An 8,973-nucleotide genomic window follows, 5' to 3' on the forward strand; every position below is an offset into this window, starting at 1 on the left:
GAACATAGAGGGACACACGTCTGTTAATGCTGTTTCTTATTTCTTTTGGGTATATGCCTAGTAATGGTATTGCTTCGTCATATTGTAATTCAATTTTCATCTGTCTTATGTATGGCCATAATGCTTTCCAAAGTGACTGTATGTATACACAAGTCCACTAGCAATGGATATGAGTTACTATCTCACCACACCTTCTCCAACATTTGTGGTTCTCAGTAATCTTTGTTTTTTAAATTGGGCTACAGTAATGGGCTTTAGGTGGCATCTCATGATTGTTTTGACTTGCATTTCACACATGGTTAATGACCTGTGTCATTTCCTCATGTGTTTACTAGCCATTCGAGTGTCATCCTTTGTGAATCATCTGTTGAGGTCTTTTCCCCACCTTCTCAGAAGGCTATTCATTTTTTCTTTTTGTAAGCTTGTAAAATTCTGTAGATATTAGTAATCAGTGCTTTGTCTGTATGCCTTACTAAATAGCTTTTCCCATTGTGTCAACTCTCTTTTACTCTTTGTGTCTTTCGGTGTACATAAGTGCTTTATTTTTAACAGACCCCAGTCATCTGTTTTATCTTCTACTGAGTGTGCTTCCTTTGTTAATTCTGCACTAGGGCTCCTAGATTTGTCCCAATTTTCTCATGAATGATCCTGATAGACTTGGTTATTACCTATAGCTCTTTAATCCATCCTGAGTATTGTGTGTGTGTGTGAGCATAGAGTGAGATATGGGATTTGTTTCATTCTTCTGCACATGGCCCGTGATGCAAGAAAATATCTGCCAGCGAAATAGAGGGTAGAGTAGATCATGAAACAACATTCACAAGGTTTCAAGATGCAGGAGGCAGGAGAGACAAAATAGTATGTTAACATCCCCACCAAAACAAAGTAAACCTAGTGCCACTGAGTTGATTCTGACCCATAGCAACCCTATATAGGGCTTTTCAATCTGTAAGTCCATCTTTTGTTTTTATAACAGATTTATTGGTACTTAATCTATATATCATACAATTCAATGGCTCAATCACATAAAAATGAGTTATATAATCAATACCACAATCAATTTTAGAACATTTTCTTCTGCCATGTACTCATTATTATTCATGCACTTATTTATTTTTAATTGTGGCAAAATTATACACCACAAAATTTTCCAATTTAACAATTTCTAAATGTATAATTCAGTGCTATTGATTATACTCTTTGTGTCATACAATTATCATTGATACCTTTTCCAAATTATCCCACCATCATTAGCAATAAACTCTATGCCCTATAATATTCTTCCTCTTTCACCCATTTTTGCCATAGATGGTTTGGTTTCTTTTTCTTTTTATTGGTTTAGTAGTTTTCTTGCTATAATATTTACATATCATACATTTCCATCTATACATCACCTTTAAAAACTTGTATGAACATAATTACAATTCATGGAACTTCAAGTCTTTATGAGAGTAGACAATATCATCTTTATCTTAAAACACAGCTAGTGGGTTTGGGTTGATAAACTTTTAGTTGGTAGTCCAATGATTACAAAATTGTTGTGGTAGTTACATAATCTCGTGTCAAATTGGGGATTAAAAGTGTAGGGGTGGAGTCTGATCTGTCAATCAGGATATAGCCAATGAGGCCTCTGTGTGGGCCTGGCCTTCTCCTGAGGATTTGGGGAAATCTGTATTTCCTCCTTGGATGCAGGACAGACTCTCTCTCTTCACTCACTCCCTGAGAGATGCTCTACTGATAAGACACATGGTCCTATGATGATAGAGTCCATGTCCTGGGAGCTGGAGAAGCCACATGGAGACCCATGCCAGCTCTGAGATGCTTACAACACCACAGGATCCACAAGACTTCCCACCCACTGGTCTGTGATCTTCCTGCATTTGGCATCATTGCATGTGTTGTTTCATGAGTCAGAGGAGGAATTTATAGATTGCTATCAGATATATGAGCTAATATCGGACTTAGGGACTTGATCTGGATGGGACTGGGATGTTTTCTCAATATTAAATTGCTCTCATATATAAAGCTGTTTCTTATACACATATTTGAGTGCCTATGAATTTGTTTCTCTAGTCTACCATGACTAACACACGTTAATAGGTCAACCATTTAGAATGTGCCATGAGACCATGGTCCTAAACTTTCAAAGCAAGAACTCAAATCTTATTAGTTGTTTGATTGTACATAAACAACTTTAGCAACTAGTCTTTTTACAAAACTCACTGTATAATTGATCACATAACTTTTGTTAATTCAAATACATTCAGTTGTACAATTTATTGACTTATCATAACTAGTAATGCTACCCTACCATTATATAATGCAAAATTCCACCACTTTATGTCCAAACTCAGTACTCTATTAGAAATAAATCCATTTTTATCTCACCTTTCCTTCTAAATCTGGTAACTTTTCAAGAATAGAACTTCCATTTTGACTTCTGAGGCTAATTCTTTATGAGACTAATTCTGAGACACACTCATCTTTCTTCTGTGGAGTGAATTAGAAGGAACAAAAATAATTACCATAGAATTTAGCCTTGTTAACTGGAAATCAAGAAATATTTTTGTTGTTATAACTACAGGGCTAATTTTCTTTTACAATAATGAGTTTCGGCTGATACATAACACAAAACTTACAGGCAATCATTTTGGTGTGACGCTGGTGTCACTAGGTGCAGTCTGCACCCCTGCACCCCTTTAGTGGAAAAAACAAAAGCCAAATAAAATTAGCACCTACTGTCTTTCAAGTATTTACAATAATTTATTATTCACAATATTTGTTCAACATTTATTCATCTTTTATTCCTTATTAAAAGATATAAAGAATGTGCTTTCTGACACCTATTAATACATAACCTCCAAGGCAATATGATAGTAGATCACCTCATTGATATAAAATTTTCTTTGTAAAGCACAATTGAAGAGCCATTAGTTAAAAGTTACTTCCTCACTCCCACAAGCTTCAAGATCAATACTGTGCATGTATCAAATATAGGTAAAGAACAATGTACATGTGGTCTAATGTCTAGTCCTTCTAGGAAGTTTTTTTTAACAGCTTTATTGGTATTTAATTCACAAACCATACAATTAAGTAGTTGTATCAAAAGAGTTGTCAATCATCACCACAACGAATTTTAGAGCATTTATTGTTTCTTTTTCAAAAAACGGTTCATTGGCACTTCTTCCAATAGTTCAGTCATATCAAGAAGATTTTTACAATAATTACCACAGTCAATTTTGGAACATTTTCTTCTTCCTTTTACTCATTGTTACTAGTTTAAATTATTTTATGATCAGTCTTGCACTCATTGTTATTAATCCCCATTGCCCCCAATCTTCCCTGTCATCCCACCAAGGAACCATTAATCTGGTTACTGTTTCTATAGAACAATTTAACTAAAAAGATAACACCATGAGTAAAACATCTTTAACAGAGGACAATAGATTTAAAAGGTGGATGCTTTAATAAGTTCATTCTTTGATGTACTATTTATGACCAGTGAAAAGAGTATTCAGATCAACCCTGTGTTCTGTCTTTCCTCAGCTATTCTTGCCTCATCTTACTGTATCCACTGATGATAATGACACACAGAAGTAGTTCAGTGATCACTTTGGAACCAGTTCTGATACTGGCAAGAAGCACATTAACTGGGCTTGGTTCACAATCTCTTACTGAGTTATGCTACTCTACTAAGGAGACAATATAGGGATCCCTCTTGTTCTAGGTTCAAAGTATGTGCTTTCCATAGTTCCTTTTGTTGACTTGCTCTATATTGTCAAACATAATGTGATCAAAATAACCAATACATTAGTGTTATGTAGGTATCTACTATTAACAATGGTTATTATTAATTATTTGTAGAAGGAAGTGAAAATGACAATGCTATTATTCTACTAGGATTAAGAATAAAAACCCATGAAAACAGGAGTCCAGAGGTGAAAGGACATTGTATTGAGAAAATCTGCAAAATTACTTTTGAAAAAATTTACAATGCCAAGTTGTGACTTTGACAGTTAAGATGAGTTGGATCAAGCTATAGGCTTTTCAATGGTCTCATACATTTGTTATAAGGACAACATTCTTGATAAAGGGGAGTGGTAATGGAATAACATGCCATAAGATATAATTGCTTAACAATGGAAATGGAATAAATATTAATATAAGAATATTAAATACCTGAAGAGTAAGCTAAAAGCATATTAAGAGTTTCTACCAAGAAACACTGTTGGGAAGGAAGAAGAGAAAATTGCTCTATTTTGTGATAATTTTGAAATACTATTTGCTTTTTAAATCTATATTTATATATTTTAATAAAAATTGAAATTAATTGGAAAAAAGAAAAAGAGGAAGATTTTAACAAGATGACTTGACAGAATTGATGCAACAATAGGCTCAACATAAGAAAAATTTTGCGGATCATGCAAACCAGAAATGTTTCTTACTGGGTGTAGGGTTATGACTTGAAGGTGATTTGATGGCAAGTAAAAACAGCAAAAACAAAGATATGAACATTAGACAATGAAAAGAAAATAAATAAATGTAGATGTGTTCAAATTGGGGTGTTGGGAAATAACACTGACTATGACGTTAACTGTCAAAAAGAAACAGTACTGGGATCCTCGTATGGTATTAAGGATAAGGGGAAAAAGCAAGCAAATCTTTAAGTGTCAAACAATCTGTTTAGTTCTATAACACCCATTAGATTTTCACATTGACACAGAGGAAAACAGCCAATTTAAAAATTTTGCACAATTATCCTCAGGTTCATGTGCATGTGTCATCATAAGAAATAAATAAATAGCTTCATTTTGAGTTAGAAATAGGTCTTCTTATAGTTTACACAATGTAAACTAAGTTGAGATGTATCTCTGCAGGTCTCACCATCTCTGGATGCTAATAGGAGTCAAGATTTTGAGTCATCCGGAGTGGATTACTTCTTATTTTTACCTTTTATTCCAGACAGGACCAAGTGGGAGATCAAGACCTCAGGACAGAAAATAAATTTGGTGAAATTTTAAATCGCATTGATACATTGAAAATCTTCACTTGTTTTTTTGCATAGTTTTATAGGTAGTAATGCTTTTGATTAGATACTCAGGATATTGCAAACAATTGATAAACCTTTTAGAGGTAAGTTCTCTTTTAAAATAATTTATATCTATTGTTGAACATGTAAATTATTCATCTTTTGATTAATATGATAATTATGAATTTGCTGTTAAAAAGGTATAAATATCTTTCATTGCATAAAGTAATTAGAATAAGTAATTATTTAAACTTTATGATTCTGATGTTAAATAATTACTATGAGAGAAAAGGGAAGAAGATATAAAAATATGGCTGATGTAATTTTAACTTTTGAATCAAATGAAATTATTATATGTTGTTTATATAAATACATATGCTTTTCAAGCATATGTAAATGCATATGTTTATATAAATACTTTTACTTATTTCAATTTAATACAAGTTTACAGTTTTTGTTTCAATGATAATCTAGCATAGGAAATTTGTACTTTTTTCAAAGAAAATTTAATTTATCTCAAGACATTTATCACATAAGTATATGCAATTTATTCAACAATTAATATTTAACTTGTTCTTATTACTATTCATAATAAAAGGTGCTAAAGATGCCAAATTTAACAAGGCTTTAAGACTTGCCTTCAAGTTGAGTATAACTCAATGGGGACTTCATGTGCATCAGAGTTGAAATGGTGTTACTCTGGATTTTCAATGTTGACTTTTCTGAAGTAGGTTACCAGAAATTTCTTCCAGGATGTTTCTGGCTGGACTTGAACTCTAACCTTTAGCTTAGCGTTCAATCCTGTTAACTATTTATACTACTCCTGGACTTCATGTTTTGCATAGTTGAAAATTATTTTGAGGAATTATTGTGATCATTAGAGCACAGAATTTTACCTTGAATATCCCTTTAGAGACCAATCATTTTTAATCATATAGTTTTATCTGCAATAAAATAGGAACAAGGGACATTTGTACCATGCTCTGAAATGTATTATATTATTATTAGAAAAATATTTTTAAATTAATATGTATACAAGACTAATTCTTGACATTCCAGATTTTCCACTGAAACATTTTGCTGGATACATAGAAATACTTCACAACCCATCTTTGCATTCAACATAGTTTGACATGTAGATTGAAATCATCTTAAGGATAGTCTTAGTTTAACTTGGTTTCTAAAGACATACTTTGTAGATTTTACTTATCCATTCACTCATAAATCAATGCATTATATGGATATATATTTATAAATTAAATGCATAAGGAAACTACACATTTTGCCTAAGAAACTGTAATTATCAATCAGTAAATTAAGTACTTTTATTCAAGATTTTTATTACTATAGTGCTATTTTCTGCAAAGTGTTATAAATTGAGACTATACAAGAGATTTGAGCTCTACAACATTCTTATTGGTGATTTATTAGTTTCACTTTTATTCTATGATCTCTTCTAATCTTACCTAAGTATGTGAGGAAAAGTCTTGACCTTCTGTCTTCTAAAGAGCATTCTGGATGTTTTTTCCAATATAGAAATGTTTGTTTTTTGAAATCCATAGTATTTTTAATATTCTTCGCCAACACCATTATTCAAATATATTGGTTCTTCTGAACTCTTTCTTATTCATTGTACAACTTCCATGAGCTTATGAGGTAATTGAAAATACTCTCAATTCGGTCAGATTCACCTTAGTTTTCAAAGTGACAACCTTGTTCTTCAATACTTTTAAGAAGTCATGTACAGCAGATTTTCCCAATGTATTGCATCATTGCATTTGAGCGAGGGGTGTCAATAGTTCTAGAGCATGGTAAGAAAATGTCACAGAATGTCCTGATTACATTACATATTTAGTTCTGATATATGATTCAGTATAGTGTTTGTAATTTGACATGCCCACATAAAATCTCTGATGCACCATTTCGTGGCTATATGAAATTGATTACTATTTTCTTCTCTGTGTCTCTAGCTCCTCCTCTGTACACAGGGTCTAGATCTACCAATCATCAGGTATAATTGGGCTCTTTCTATGACATGACAATTGTTAAAGGTCTGACATAGCAGATATTGGTACTGGTTAAAACTCCAAAACTAAATTAAATCTACTGTTATTGAGTGGAATCTGAACTCATAGGGACCCTAACTTTTAAGTCTTCACAGGAGCAGTCTCAACATTCTCCTTAAAATTGACTGGTAGATTTTAAACTGCTGGCCTTGAAGTTAACAGTCCAATTCGTACATGACAGTGCCACCAGGGCTCCATTATGTTTAAAGACTAGTTTATAATGATTAACTAAGTTGTTTTATTTTATCATAGCCTGGCAGATCAAAGAAAACTTATGTGTTGCTTACCACATTTCTCAAATGCTTCAATGTTTTCATGTCTAAATTCAGAATTTTTTCTAAAATATCCCCTAATTGCTAGCAGGTTTCTAATGATTTATAGCTAATGTTAGAGAGCTTCTTTAATGCTTATATTATGAGTGGTTATACATAGGTGTTTTGAATGTTAACCTTGATTTATACCTTATGTGATGTGAGAGCATTAACGTTATAGAAATATGAAGAAAAATTACACAACATAGAATGCCTTTCTCTTGAAGATTTGTGCATGACTTAAAGTTATACAATGAAAACAAACACCATGCTCACAAATCCAAAACTGCAAGAAGTAAAGGGGAAAAAAATCCAAGCCTCAAAGTGCAATATTAAAATATTCTATTGGCAAAATATTGAGTGATACAGAAAGTATCAAAAGAAAATTGAACCAATACAGTGTCACTGAACCAAAAACAAGTAGTCAACATTCAACCATCTCAAAAGCTAGCATATGATCAAGGACCAATGTTTGCGGGAAGTAATCCAAGCTACACTAAAGGGATTAGCCCAAAACCAGACTCCAGGAGTCGATTATGCACCAACTAAAATATTTCAACATTCAACCATCTATGTTATGCCAAGATATTCAGAAGACAGCTACCTGACCAACTGACTCTGGAAAGAGAGGTGACCCAAAAGGGCACTCAAATTATAGGACAATATCATTTATGTCAAATGAAAATACAATTTTCCTAAAGATCATCTTGTAAGAGTTGCAGCAGTAAATTGACAGGGAATTGCCAAAAAATCAGGCTGGGTTCAAAAGAGGAACTGGACAAGGAATATCATTGTTGCTGTCAGATGGATCTTGGCTGAAAGCAGAGAATACTATCAGGAGGTTACCTTTATTGACTATGCCAAAATTTTTTTGACTGTATGGACCATATCTACCTAGGATATGTTTGAGAAGAATGGGAATCCCAAAACACATCATTGTGGTCATTCTAAACTTGTACATAGATCAAGAGGCCGTTGTATGGTTTTAAATCAAGAAAGATGTGTGTCTGGGTTGCGTACTCCCATCATATTTATTCAACCTGTATGCTGAGCAAATAATTTAGGAAGCTAGATTATATGAAGAAGAATGTGGCAGTTGGACTAGAAGAAGTCTTGATATTTTGCTACATGCAGATAACACAGCCTTTCTTACTGAAAGTGATGAGATCTTGAATCACTTGCTGATGAAGATCAAGTATTGCAGCCATCAGTATTGATTAGAACTCAATGTAAAGAAAACCAACATCCTCAACTTGACCAATAGGTAATATCAAAATAAATGGCTAAAATTTTGATGTCAAAACTTTCAATTTGGATCCACTATCAATGCTCATGGAAGCAGGAGTCAAGAGAACAAATGACATAGTGCATGGCCTAAATCTGCGGGGAAAGAAGGGAAAAAATGAGGACCTGATGTCGGGGGGTGGGGGTGGGGGGGTGTTAAGTGGAGAGCAAATGTTTTGAGAATGATGAGGGCAATGAATATACAAATGTGCTTTACACAATTGATGTATGTATGGATTGTGATAAGAGTCGTATGAGCCCCTAATAAAATGATTTAAAAAAA

The sequence above is a fragment of the Echinops telfairi genome, unplaced genomic scaffold (assembly GCF_000313985.2).
Source record: "Echinops telfairi isolate 266 unplaced genomic scaffold, ASM31398v2 ScPeMD7_3509;HRSCAF=4178, whole genome shotgun sequence".
NCBI classification, from domain to species: domain Eukaryota; kingdom Metazoa; phylum Chordata; class Mammalia; order Afrosoricida; family Tenrecidae; genus Echinops; species Echinops telfairi.